Here is a 12,448-nt window from a genome sequence, read left to right on the forward strand (position 1 = left end):
GCTGTGGGAAGAGTGAAAGGTGAAGCTCTGGTCCTAAGGGGACTCAGCTAGCTTCCTGATGCCAGGACCTTCTCTCAGCATTCCAGATGCTGCCCCATCCTCCTCCTGAAGGGGAGAGGCAGGTGTCTGGAGCCAGTCTCTAGTCAAAGACACTTGCCACATCCTAATCAAGCTTATAAACTCCCTGTTCTAACCCACATGAACTTTCAAAAAATGATTGCTAGTTACCATTTTATGGTATTTTTGTTGTTGTTTATGTGGTACCGAGGAATTGAACCCAGAACCTCATGCATGTTAGGTAAGCACTCTAGCACTAAGCCACATTCCCACCTCACATATACTTTGTGTGTGTGTGTTGGTACTGTGACTTGAACTCTGGGCCTGGGTACTGTCCCTTAATATTTTCTGCTCAGGGCTGATACTTCACTACTTGATCCACAGCTCCACTTGCAGCTTTTTTTTTTTTTTTCTTGCTGGTCAGTTGGAGATACAAGTCTCATGGACTTTCCTGCCCAAGGTTGGTTTCAAAACTTGATCTATATCTCGGCCTCTTGGATAACTAGGATTATAGGTATAAGCCACTGGTCCCTAGATATTTTATATATATATACACTTAATCAACAACACAGCACAAGGAGTAAATTAAAAAAAAACTCTAGGAAAAAGAGTTGGTTATCCATAGTGCTTTTTGCTAGTTTCACCTGATATTTACTGTTTTTATTTTACCCTGATTAACTTGTAACTAAGTCCATGGATGCGCAATGAGCCTGATAGTATGTGAAGTTTCATATGCTACTCATAAAAAATAAATGCAAAGAAGTATTAAAAAACTTCATCTTGAAACCAAATACAAATTACTTATTATTAGTTTCAACATTATGTTTTCTGTGCTTACAGATGGGAAATTCTCAGCTTCCAGTGAGACCAAGTAGTGTAAGATGTGAAACCAAGAGTTATAAAGAGTGGGCCTGGGTTTCAATCCTAGCTCTGCTAGCTACAGTGTGACTATGTTATTTAATCTCACCAGGCCTCAGTTTTCCCATCTTAAAATGGGTGCTATACCACCTATCTTATAGGATTATTATGCTGACTGAATAATTGATAGATGTTTGTCATTATGATCACAGAAGGCAACAACAGCTCCTTTATGATTGACTCATTTGTAAACTGTGCTAATAGCATGTGCATGACTACGGATATACATGCCCCTTTAAACGAAAGCCATTGACCACATTAAATCCCTTGAAGAGAAATAAATGCCAAATGTTGTGATGGAAATACTGTAAGAGCAAGAGAAAACAGTTATCTTAAGTAAATAGGACTTTCGTCAAAGACCTTTCCTGGTAGTTAATAAATGTGAGGGCAACACAGACTTAAATCTGTTATTTAACAATCAGAGGAGTTTTCAATGTTATTTCCAACACAAGACAAGAGAGCGATTTTCATTTAAAAACAGAAACTGGTTTTCACCAAGAAAAACAACATCAAATAATTTTCCCCTGAAGGTTAATAAGACGCACACCAATTTTCCTCCCTGTTCACACCAGGCTTCAAATCTCCATTTGTCTCAGACACTGACATGTCAACATCTTCATGAAAACACAGAAAGCTGGCACGAATGATGTAAATGAAGGAGCCAGGTGCAAGCAAACAACGACGATATTTCCAATCCTTTCCTAAATTATAAAGTTGAATGGAAACAGGATCACAGATTTGGAGATAGGAGGCAGCCCGGCGGTAATTGAAGTGGATCTTTCCAAACAGACTAATGCCCCTGGCAAAGCTTTTCCCGTAAGCTGTATGTAAGAATTCCACATTAAGAACCTCTAACTGTAACTCTATATTGAATCGAATACAGAAGACCAAACTGTAAAGGTGGCAGAGCATGACAAAAGCATTTCTGAAGATAGCACCTTGTTAGAAAGACAGGGCTTACCTTTCATCTTCTGAGAGCCTTTCTTTTCTAGAGGAAACTTTCTAGATTTGTAGAGCTCTGGAAGCCACACATCTCCCGAATGCTTCCAACCCTGCTTGTCTTCACCGCGGCTACAGGCAAGGCTTCGTTTTTTTCTCCCACAAGGAAGCTTTTAGTCAAAATATGTGGTTTAAAGGAACAGAATTCACCCTTGTTAAAACTATTTCACGGACATTTAGGGGGTTTTGTTTCTACTGTATAAAGTTAAATCTGAATAGGAAGGCATTTTTCTCCCCCTGTCCAGGAAACCGGCATGACTAAAACCAATGCTGAGCTAACGAGAAATGTTTCTTCCATGTGTTCTGTCGGGCAGAAACTGCAAGCCCTGTCAAGGAAACACGTGATGTTTATAAATACAATATGGCTCATGTTGTCATAACCTCTCAATGACAAAAAAAAAAGTGCAAAGAAAAGCAAGCAGCCACACAGTAGGAAGAAAAAAAGGAGATTAGTATCACTTGGATATTGCATACCTGATGTGCATACATTACTTTCTTGTGCCTTAAAAAATAAGACTTTATAATGGGAGCAGTGGGGGAAAAGGGGAAGAATGCACCTAGTTAATCACACAGTAAGAGTAATTCCTGATCAGCTGCAACAGAATTGTGCTTTTGCCTGCCAGAAAGGCACAAGAGAACAGGACATCATTAAGCATATCACACTGAGATCTACAGTGTTAATCGAAGCAAATAATAGAAGGAAGGGCAGCACCCCACAGCCAGCCTGCAACTGATGTGGGAAATGACAGATGTCTGTATCATCGTTATTGATTATTGGCTTTTTTGACCTACCAGGCTGTTAGGTCTGGGAGTGGAGAGCACCAACTATCTTGTTAACTATAATGGCTTCTAAGTCTGGCACCAGGGAATAGACCAGAGGACAGACTCAGCTCACAATGGCTCGGGGTGGGATGGGAGGGGTGGGGGTGGGTGGGTGGTGGTGGAGGTGGTAGAGAGAATCAGCGGCATTTATACAAATAATGGAGGAGTAGATTTGTCTGTTGTAAAAATCATCATTTATATTTTTATAAATTTGGAGGTATCTGAAATATCAGTTACCAACTCTAGTCTAAAAGTAAGATTTGTCTGAGTGAGTTATACATCCTGATGTCTTATTTAATCTTACTGTCAAGTGCTGGTAGCTCATGCCTATAATCCTAGCTACTCAGGAGCCTGAATCTGAGGATCATTGTTCAGAGCTAGTCTGTGAAATTCTTATCCCCAATTAACCAACAAAAAGCCAGAAGTAGAGCTGTAGCTCAAGTGGTAAGGCACCAGAACTGTGCAAGAAAAAGCTAAGGGACGGCGCTCAAGGCCCACAGTTCAAGACCTTGTACCAGTACAACAAACAAACAAGTAAGCTTGTTACCTAGAGATTTCACTTACTATTTACTCAAGTGAATCAAACTCATGTGAAACCTATACTTCCCATAATGAGGGCAAAGAAGTGAGAATTTGTGGCAGTCATGGATTTTAACCTGACAAACAGGACTCTTTTTTATTATTGTTGTCATCTTAAACTTAGAGGATATTAACTGCTATCAAATTATACTGATGGAAGAGGAATATTGTTAGGATGGGCAGACTCATATCTTATCTGTCCTTTGAGTCAGCTATAAACCCCCAATGTTTGTGCTCACAAACCACTGCATTGACCTTTTTGATGAGGCATGAAAAGAGAGTCTGACAGAGAGGTGTGACGTAAGGACCACTTTCCATCCATCCAGATATTGAGCGTCATGGAGACCTGGCCTCTTGGGAGTTGAGAAAGAAACTCAAGATGTAGGCATGGGTAACTACAATATAGGCAGGAAAGAGAAGCATGCTAAGAGAGAAAGGAAGGGAGGGAAGGGCTGTGGAAGTTCTAAGCAGGGACTGAGGTGAGGTCTGGAGACAAGAGGAGGGATAGGAGGAAGGTTCAATGGAGATGGAGGAAAAAGGTGGCATATGGGCATGAGGAGATGACCCAGGGAAAGTGATGATGGAGACAGAAATGGGAAATGACAGGAGTGACCACAGGGATGACTGGGCAGTCATTTCTAGAGTTCTGGTGGCTTTGAATCAGGCCCACATCCCATTGACCATATGCAGGTGAATCAAGGATGATAACATGTCCTCTCCGATGATGTGCCTGTGAAAATCCATTGAGAGGAAATACAGTCAAAATGCTCAGTGACATGCCTGGATCAAAGTAAGCACGTAATGAGTTTAGTCATGAATCACAGAAGTGAAGGGAACACAATGGCCAATCAAAGACTGTGAGAATGTGGCCTGTGAAATGTTCATCTTTATGGGACTCTCTTGTCTTCCATTTCTTTTTTGGGGGGGGTCCGCTTGTGGGCCTGGGCACTGTCCCTCAGCTCTTTAGCTCAAGGATAGCGCTATACCACTTGAGCCACAGCGCCACTTCTGGCTTTTTCCCCCCTACTTATGTGGTGCTGAGGAATCAAACCCAGGACCTCATGCATGCAAAGCAAGCGCTCTAGCACTGAGCCACCTTCCCAGCCCCTTGTCTTCCATTTCTATGGAAGAACACTGCCCCATGAAAGAACTCAGTTCTGTACCCTCCCTTGACACATGTATTAAATGGACTTGTATATATCCTCCTTCCTTCCCTCCTTCCCTCCTTCCTTCCCTTCCTCCCTCCCTCCCTCCCATCCTTCCACCCTTCTTTCCTTCCTTTTTTTCTCCCCACCCCAGTATAGTCACTAAAGAACAGAATGGAACAAATAAAATATAACAAGATGCCATGAAATAGATATGCTAGTGTTGAGAAACAAAGCAAGTATTATTGAAAGGATACTTTGTGTCTTTAAATCTTACCAAGGAATTTCAATACTTGCAAAAGTGAAATGGAAATATTCAAGCGAAGTGAGTGTGTGCTGCACACAAAGAGCCAGGTTGAAGTGGGCCCAGATCGTACATCCAGGACAAAGAACTCAGCTCTTCTACCTGACACCTGTTAGCTTGGGAGAGCCCTCATCTATAGCCTCAGTTTTACCATGTGTGAAAATGGAGTCAGCACCCCTACTGTACAGTGTTGGCTAATTTAAATAATATGTAAAATACTTGAACATATTACCTTCACAGCAGACATGAAAAGGTTTATTATTTTATATTAAGAACAACAAGGGTATAGGTATAGAATGAATGCTACTTATAACCTGACAGATTCTGTAAAGACATTAATAGAGTTCCCATTGAAGTGTTACAATTCCCCCCCCCTCTCTCTCTCTCTCTATATATATATATAAAGTCAACTAGCTGGAATGTGCAAGAAGAGGAAGAAGGAAGTAGAGCACTAACAAAGAGAGGCCAGGAACAAAGCCAACGCACAAAATACACTTCACAAATGCCTGCACCCTTGCTGTGGGTGGCCCACAGATTTAATTCTAAGCTTTAGAGTAGTAACACAAAGAGGGAAAATGATCACTTATGACATTCAAAGTGTCCATAGGATTAAAAATAAACCGGGAGAAGCACAACTATTTCTGGGGATGAGAACAGAAGGATATTTTTATGGTGGTCTTCATAAGTGACAGAAAATGGGTATTAAACATTTGTAGTGCAGTCCAGATAGTACTGTGTAATGTGTCTGGCCAGTGTTTACATTCAGCATCAGTTATGATGCTCCATTTTTTCAGAGGGGAACAAAGATGGCCAGGGCCTCTAAGGAACTTACAGGACCATAGACAAGATACAGGCACAACTTAAAATATTACAGCTCAGGACTGGGAAGGTGGCTCAGTGGTAGAGTGCTTGCCTCACATGCATGAGGCCCTGGGTTCGATTCCTCATCACCACATAAGCAGAAAAAAAGCTGGAAGTGGTGCTGTAGCTCAAGTGGTAGGGGGCTAGCCTTGAGCTGAAGGGCTGAGGGACAGCGCCCAGGCCCAGAGTTCAGCCCCCATGACCAACAAAAAAAATATTTGAAAAAAAAATTACAGCTCAGGCTGGGAAGGTGGCTCAGTGGTAGAGCGCTTGCCTTGCATGCATGAGGCCCTGGGTTCCATTCCCCAGCACCACATAAGCAAAAAGAAAAAAAGAAGCCGGAAGTGGTGCTGTGGCTCAAGTGGTAGAGCACTAGCCTTGAGCTGAAGAGCTGAGGGACAGCGCCCAGGCCCAGAGTTCAGGCGCCACAACCGGACCAAAAAAAAAAAAAATGACAGCTCAGAGACAGTGTGCAACATGCTCCCAAGAGGGAAGATCCATTCTGACACAGCATCCAGGAACACTTTGGAAAGTAAGCAGTCTTTTATTTTAGTCTCTAAAAGCAAATTTCTTTTCTTTTCCTTTTTTTTTTGTGCTGGTTTAGGGCTTGAACTCAGGGCCTTGACTCTGTTCCTGAGCTTTAGTGCTCTATCACTTGATCCACATTTCTAGCCTTTTGGTGGTTAATTGGAATTAAAGAGTCTCATAGACTGTTCTGCCTGGACTGGCTTTGAACTGTAATCCTCAGATCACAGCCTCTTGAGTAGCTAAAATTACAGATGTGAGCCACTGGAACCCAGTTAAGTTTTAATTTTTTTAAACCTATGTTGTTTTCCTTTGGCAGGTATCAGGGTTTGAACTTTGGGCCTTGAGCTGGCTCACCTTGCTTGCCCACGGCTGACATAACTTCTACCTGAGCCACACCTCTCTCCTGGCCTTTTGCTCATTGTTTTGGAGATGGAGTCCCATAACTTTCGGCTTAGGCTTGTTGTAAACCAAGTCTGAATAGCTACTAGGATTATAGGTGTAAGACACTGATGTCTGGCAATTAAAACACACACACACACACACACACACACACACACACAGACAAACACACACAGGCAGATAGACAGACAGACAAACAGACAGACAGACACACACACACACACACACACCACACCCAAAAAAACCATCTTCCTTTGAAAACTTTCAAAATGTAGAGAAGATAATGTAATGAATTTCCATCAAATAGCTTTGACATTTTTCAGAATTTTACCAATTTTGTTTCATCTGCTTTTATTATTTCATCTGTCTCTCTTTCTTCTTTTCTTTCTTCTCTTGGAACATTTTAAAGCAAATCTCATTTGATATCTAATTTAACCTGTACATAACTTTCTTCTTTCTTTTTTGGCACAGATCCTGGGGCCTGATCCTAGGGCCTGGGCACTGTCCCTGAACATTTTTGTTCAAGGCTAGTGCTCAAGCACTCAAGCTACAGCTCTTCTTCTAACTTTTTGGTGGATAATTGGAGAGAACAGTTTCATGGGCTTTCCTGCCTGAGCTAGTTTCAAACCTCAATCTAAAGATCTCAGCCTCCTGAGTAGCTAGGATCACAGGCATAAGCCTAGCACCTAGCTGGTGTGTTTCATTAAAAAAAACAAAAACTTAACCATTTACCTATTATTATACTAAATGGAATTACCAGCTATCCTCCAGGGTCTTCTGATTTCTAACATAAGTTGACATTTCCTGAATACTTTTAGAGCTGTCTTTTGTAGTCGATTTGTTACTTAGGACCTGGCTGGCATTTGGTGCTTACAATAAAGCCTGAGACCTTTGCCCTCCTGGTCTTTTATTCTACTTCCAGTTCATTGAAGGAATCAGATGACTATTTGGTAGTATGTTAGATAAACACAATTTTGAAAGGTAGTGGATGAGTCAATTTCACGTTGCTGTAACAAAATGCTCGAATGTTTGGGGCTCACAATTCTTGTGGCCAGAAAGTCTAGACTACTTGGTACCAGTGTCTGGTGAGGGACAGGCTGTTACACCATGGTAGAGAAGCAAAAAACAAAACAAAACAAAAACAAAGCCAAGCATATGAAATGGACTTGCTTTCCAATGACCTACAATTGTTAAGAACCAACCCAATCCAGAAGAGCAGTATTAGTCCTTTCCAAGGGAAGTGGCCTCATGACCCAATCACCTTTCACCTCTTAAAGACCCATCACCTCTCACCACCATTATTACATTGGGAACCAAACTCCTAGCATATGAGTCTTCAGGGAACATGGGAACAGGAAAAAATTGAAGTGGCGAGGAAGGATAAGAGACAGCTTGAGAAAGAATTTGTGAATACGATAACTCATGTAGCAGAATACTAGCACAGAGCCTTGAATCTGGAGCCAAGTTACCTAGGTCCACATAGCAGTTCATGCTATCTCTCTCCCTCTTTTCTTCCCTCCCTTCCTTCCTTCCTCTCTCTCAATCTCTCTCTTTCTCTCTCTCTCATTGCTTAACATAAATATGAGTTTCATCAGTTCTAAATATGAGGACTTCTACAAATGTAAATCCCAAAATTTTGGCTTTGAATGTTAAATAAAATTATCTATGGAAGTGCTCAATGTCCAAATGTCTTAGCTACTGCAAGATTACTGGTGTTCAAGACAACAGAGCGGTCACCATAAGGGACCTGGCAGAGTGACATGAAGGAGCTCTGGTGACTGGTGGAATATTTTTAAGAACAAGAGTCAGCCATTGAGAAGAACTATCAATATCTTAACATTTTAAATCCCAGCTCCCTTACTCCCCCAAACACATATACATCTGAACACATTCACACATTTTCACCAACACCATCACTAGACACAGCCCCTTCATCTTTCAAAGGAATCAAGGAGGAGAAAGGCTTGTAGAAAATAAAACAAGTTACGTAGGAAATCCTGGAAGAATATTGTTGTGAAGATCAAGACTTGAAAAGTTCAACATTTGGATCTTGCATTCTATATATGGCAGAACTAGTTATGTCATTTCAAGAACCATTTACACCGACAGAGTAGTAAAATCAGTATTAAGATAAAAGTTACCAGGACCAAGACTCAGATAAAAAAGAACCACAAACAAACAACAATAAATAAAACCCCCAAATTCCCCACTAGTAAAAGTTGCCTGACCACAATACAATCACCTGGGTGTAAGGGGAAGAGGGACTAGCCATAAGCAAGGCTGGGGTATGCTCGCCTGTGGTAGTGGAATGGGAACCCAGGGTTTCTAGAGGCCATTGTTCAGCACCCAAAACAAAGCCCTATCAGAAGGCGACTGTCAAGCAGCTATTGGTTCCGGTATTAAGAAAATAATTTAAGATGCAGGGGCACCTTTGGAGAGTGTGCTCTAAACGCAAATCTAGTAGTTGTCTGTGTAAAACAAAAAAACAAACAAGCCATAGGAGTGATTTTTATACAAGTGAAAATCATGGGGAACAATAGAGAGAGACTCAGTAATGATGGCAAGAGAGAACCTTGGGACATAATCGTAATCTCTACGTACATAGAGGGCAAAGAAGTGTCCAAACTATGAAAAAGTGACCAGATTTGGAAAGTAGGAAATTACCAAGTCCCTTTGTGTGCCGTGAAATGGAATGGCTTACCTTGAGTTGTACATAATTTGTGAATTCATGTACATATATAATGCATGCAAAAAGTCCTGTCCCATATGGTGAGCTGGGTCCCCTGAGAAGGGAATTGTCAAGACTACTATCTGATGTAAGGATACAAAAAGCAAGTGATTAAATTTGACTAGGGTGAGTGGCATTCAAGTGTATGGAGTCAGGACTTGGGCATGCTCAGTTCCAGTGAAGCATCACAAGTTTCTTTAGCTATAGGAACCTCAAAAATGCTCAACTAGATGCTAAAGAATAACACATGTTTTCCCACCATGCATAAAATTCCATGCACACTCCGAGGCCCATAACCTCAGAGTGAATATTTTAGTGTATCACGCTTCCTGGGGGCACCATTCTATCCCAAAAACATGCCTGTAAATTTCAGATGCACATTCTTAACATTGCTTCTCATTCCAAGGGAAAATAGTAAGTTCACAGCTTAAAGAGAATCTCAGAGGCCACCACAAGAGTCCTTGTACTGCTGGTGTTATATACCTTTCTGTTCCAACTGATGTCATGCACACATTCACTGGTAATGAGTGGGCTGCGGGGATAGCCTCCCAGACTGTCTGGAAGCTGGTGAGTGAAGTCTGATGACATCAGGGGCAGGACCACAGAGATGGATGCATGGAGTGGTTACCATGTAATTCCTTCATGGCCAAGTTCCCATTACACTCACATGGGAGGAGGACCAAGCTGCCCCGAACTTCATCATATAGCTTGGTTTAGTCTACAACAATTGATCCTAGCTGTTCCCTTTTCAGCAAATCACCACTAGCAATGAGCTGCAGCCAGAGTGCAATACCAACCTCCCTTCTTTCATGGCAATGCGGACACATGCAGGGAAAGAAGAGAAAGAATTCCAATTTCTAGAGCCAAGAGGTAAGGCTGAAGGAATTCAATGGCTTTAAGTTTCAGGAATCTGAATGGGGGCCAAGTTCCAAACTGCAAGTATAATGATGGTAACTAGCTGGCTTGGAAATGCTTCTTATTTCCTCATTTCTAAGTAGCTTTCACTGAAACGTAAAAGCTCTTCTGTTGCTTAGATGTTGAACACTTATTGTCCCTTCATTGGGGGACAATAGTTATTTTTTCACACAAACTATTTCCTTTATGAATTAAATCGGAAGTGCTCTGCTGAACTCCATAGCAAAAGGAGCTACATTTTAATAGGCTCTGTGCATATGGTTAATATTTGATGCTCTGGATTCTCCTAGCAGATCTTTATTTAAGAACCACATGTGCCTAAGAGTTAAAACAGTTGTCCTTCCCCACCACAAGCGAGATTCTAAAAGAATAATAGAGGGAGGCTGGTCTGAGACTGGCTGTACATGATAGAAACAACTCAGGGTAAGACATTGTCCAGGTTAAAGGCTAGATATAAAAACAATTTTAAAAAAAAAGCAAAAACAAGACATATGAATATAACAAAGGAAGAACAAACCAGCCATGCTAGGCAAAGGGGCTCGTAACATTCACCCATGCTTTATGACTGGTATAATCCTCTGTCTTCATGTGGCTCTGGTTTACATTTAAAATGGAACTAGCTAAAAGCAAACCTCAAAATCCTAGGTTTTCTAAAGTAGTTACATGGCCTTTGGTTCTAATCATATACCACTTTAGACATAAAAAAGCAGATGAGGAGGGAAGAGACCTTTTCCTCCCTCACTATTGGCTCTGCTTCCTCTAGACCATGTCTTCCATTCGAATCCAGAATTACACAAAACTTCCCCTGGCACATTTGTCCCGTTATACCTCCTGGCCCCTTTCTTGGTTCCAAACTCACATACTCTATGTGGAAGGTAGTGCTGTGGTTTCCAAACACACATGCATCCTAATTCCATGAACCCACTAAGATGTTATGTGGGAGAGGGAGATTAGGCTTGCTAATCTTAAAACAGGAAAAGTATTTTTTTTCCTGGAGTATTGAAGAGGCCCACTGTAATCCTAAGTGACTTGAAAGTAGACAGCATTACTTGGGAGGTGGAGACTGCAGGGGAGTCAAGGTTCAAGGTCAGCCAGGGCAAAAAAGAAGTTCTTGAGATTCCATCTGATCCAGTGGCTGGGAGCAGTGTGTGCACCTATCATCGCTAGCAACACAGGGAAGCCTAAATAGGAGGCTTGTCTCCCAGGCTTGGCCCAGGCATAAAGGGTGATCTTGTCCCCAAAATAAACAATGCAAAGCAAGGACTGAAGGCATGGCTCAAGCAGTAGAGTATTTGCCTGGCAAGCATTAGGCCTAGAATTTACTCCCCGGCATGGAGAAACAAAACAGGACACCCAAAAGATATCAGAGGGTTAGAAACATAACAAAGAGGAGGGATGTTATTTTACTAGGTCTGAAGATGGAAGAAAGGGATTGCAAATCAAAATGGTAATTTCTGGGTGATCTAGAAATATTTAGGAGAAATAGATTCTTTCCAGAGCCTTCAGAAAAAGACACAGCTCTGCTGATCAGTGAAATCCTATCATTCCACACATTCTGAACTATAAGATTGTACATTTATGGTATTATGTGTGTATATGTGAATGCATGCTCATGCAAATATATGTGCAGGAACATGTAGAGGTCCTAGGGCTTGAACTCAGGGCCTGAGCCCTGTCGGTCCCTGAGCTTCTTTGCTGAAGGCTAGCACTCTACCAAAAAATTAAGCCATGGAGATGAGTCTCATGGGCTTTCCTGCCTGAGCTGGCTTTGGAACCTCAATCTTCAGATCTCAACCTCCTGAGTAGGAGGATTACAAGCAAGGGTCATGGGCACCTGGCAAATTTATGGTGTTTTAAGAAATAAATTTGTCATAATTTGTTATAGCAGCAAAACAAAAACAAAAACACCTAATGTACACTATCAGGAAAGAAAGGAACTTAGGAATGATATTACTACTCTAGGACAGTAGATGCCTACCTACCTAGGCATACTAGGAAAACCCATTCATTATTTTTGTTAAACTCTAGTATCCAACAGAGGGCTAATAAAGCAGCCTCTTTCCCCCTCCGCCCCCCACTCTGATCAGTATACACCCAAGAAATTAGTCTTTTATTTTCCCATCCCATTTTTACTTCAGAAAAGCATATCATTGTTGTTTGAAATGCAATTCCTTTCTAGTAGACTTGCATTAG

At 41.5% G+C, this 12,448-nt stretch overlaps 1 protein-coding gene across 1 annotated transcript in view; it reads right to left on the reverse strand.

Annotated features, from left to right (window-relative positions):
* Kiaa1217 (KIAA1217 ortholog) overlaps positions 1-12,448 on the reverse strand; it is a 285,533-nt gene that overhangs the window by 73,851 nt on the left and 199,234 nt on the right. The window lies entirely within an intron of this gene.

Source organism: Dipodomys spectabilis, unplaced genomic scaffold (genome assembly GCF_019054845.1).
Source record: "Dipodomys spectabilis isolate Male_0828 unplaced genomic scaffold, ASM1905484v1 ptg000096l, whole genome shotgun sequence".
Taxonomy (NCBI): domain Eukaryota; kingdom Metazoa; phylum Chordata; class Mammalia; order Rodentia; family Heteromyidae; genus Dipodomys; species Dipodomys spectabilis.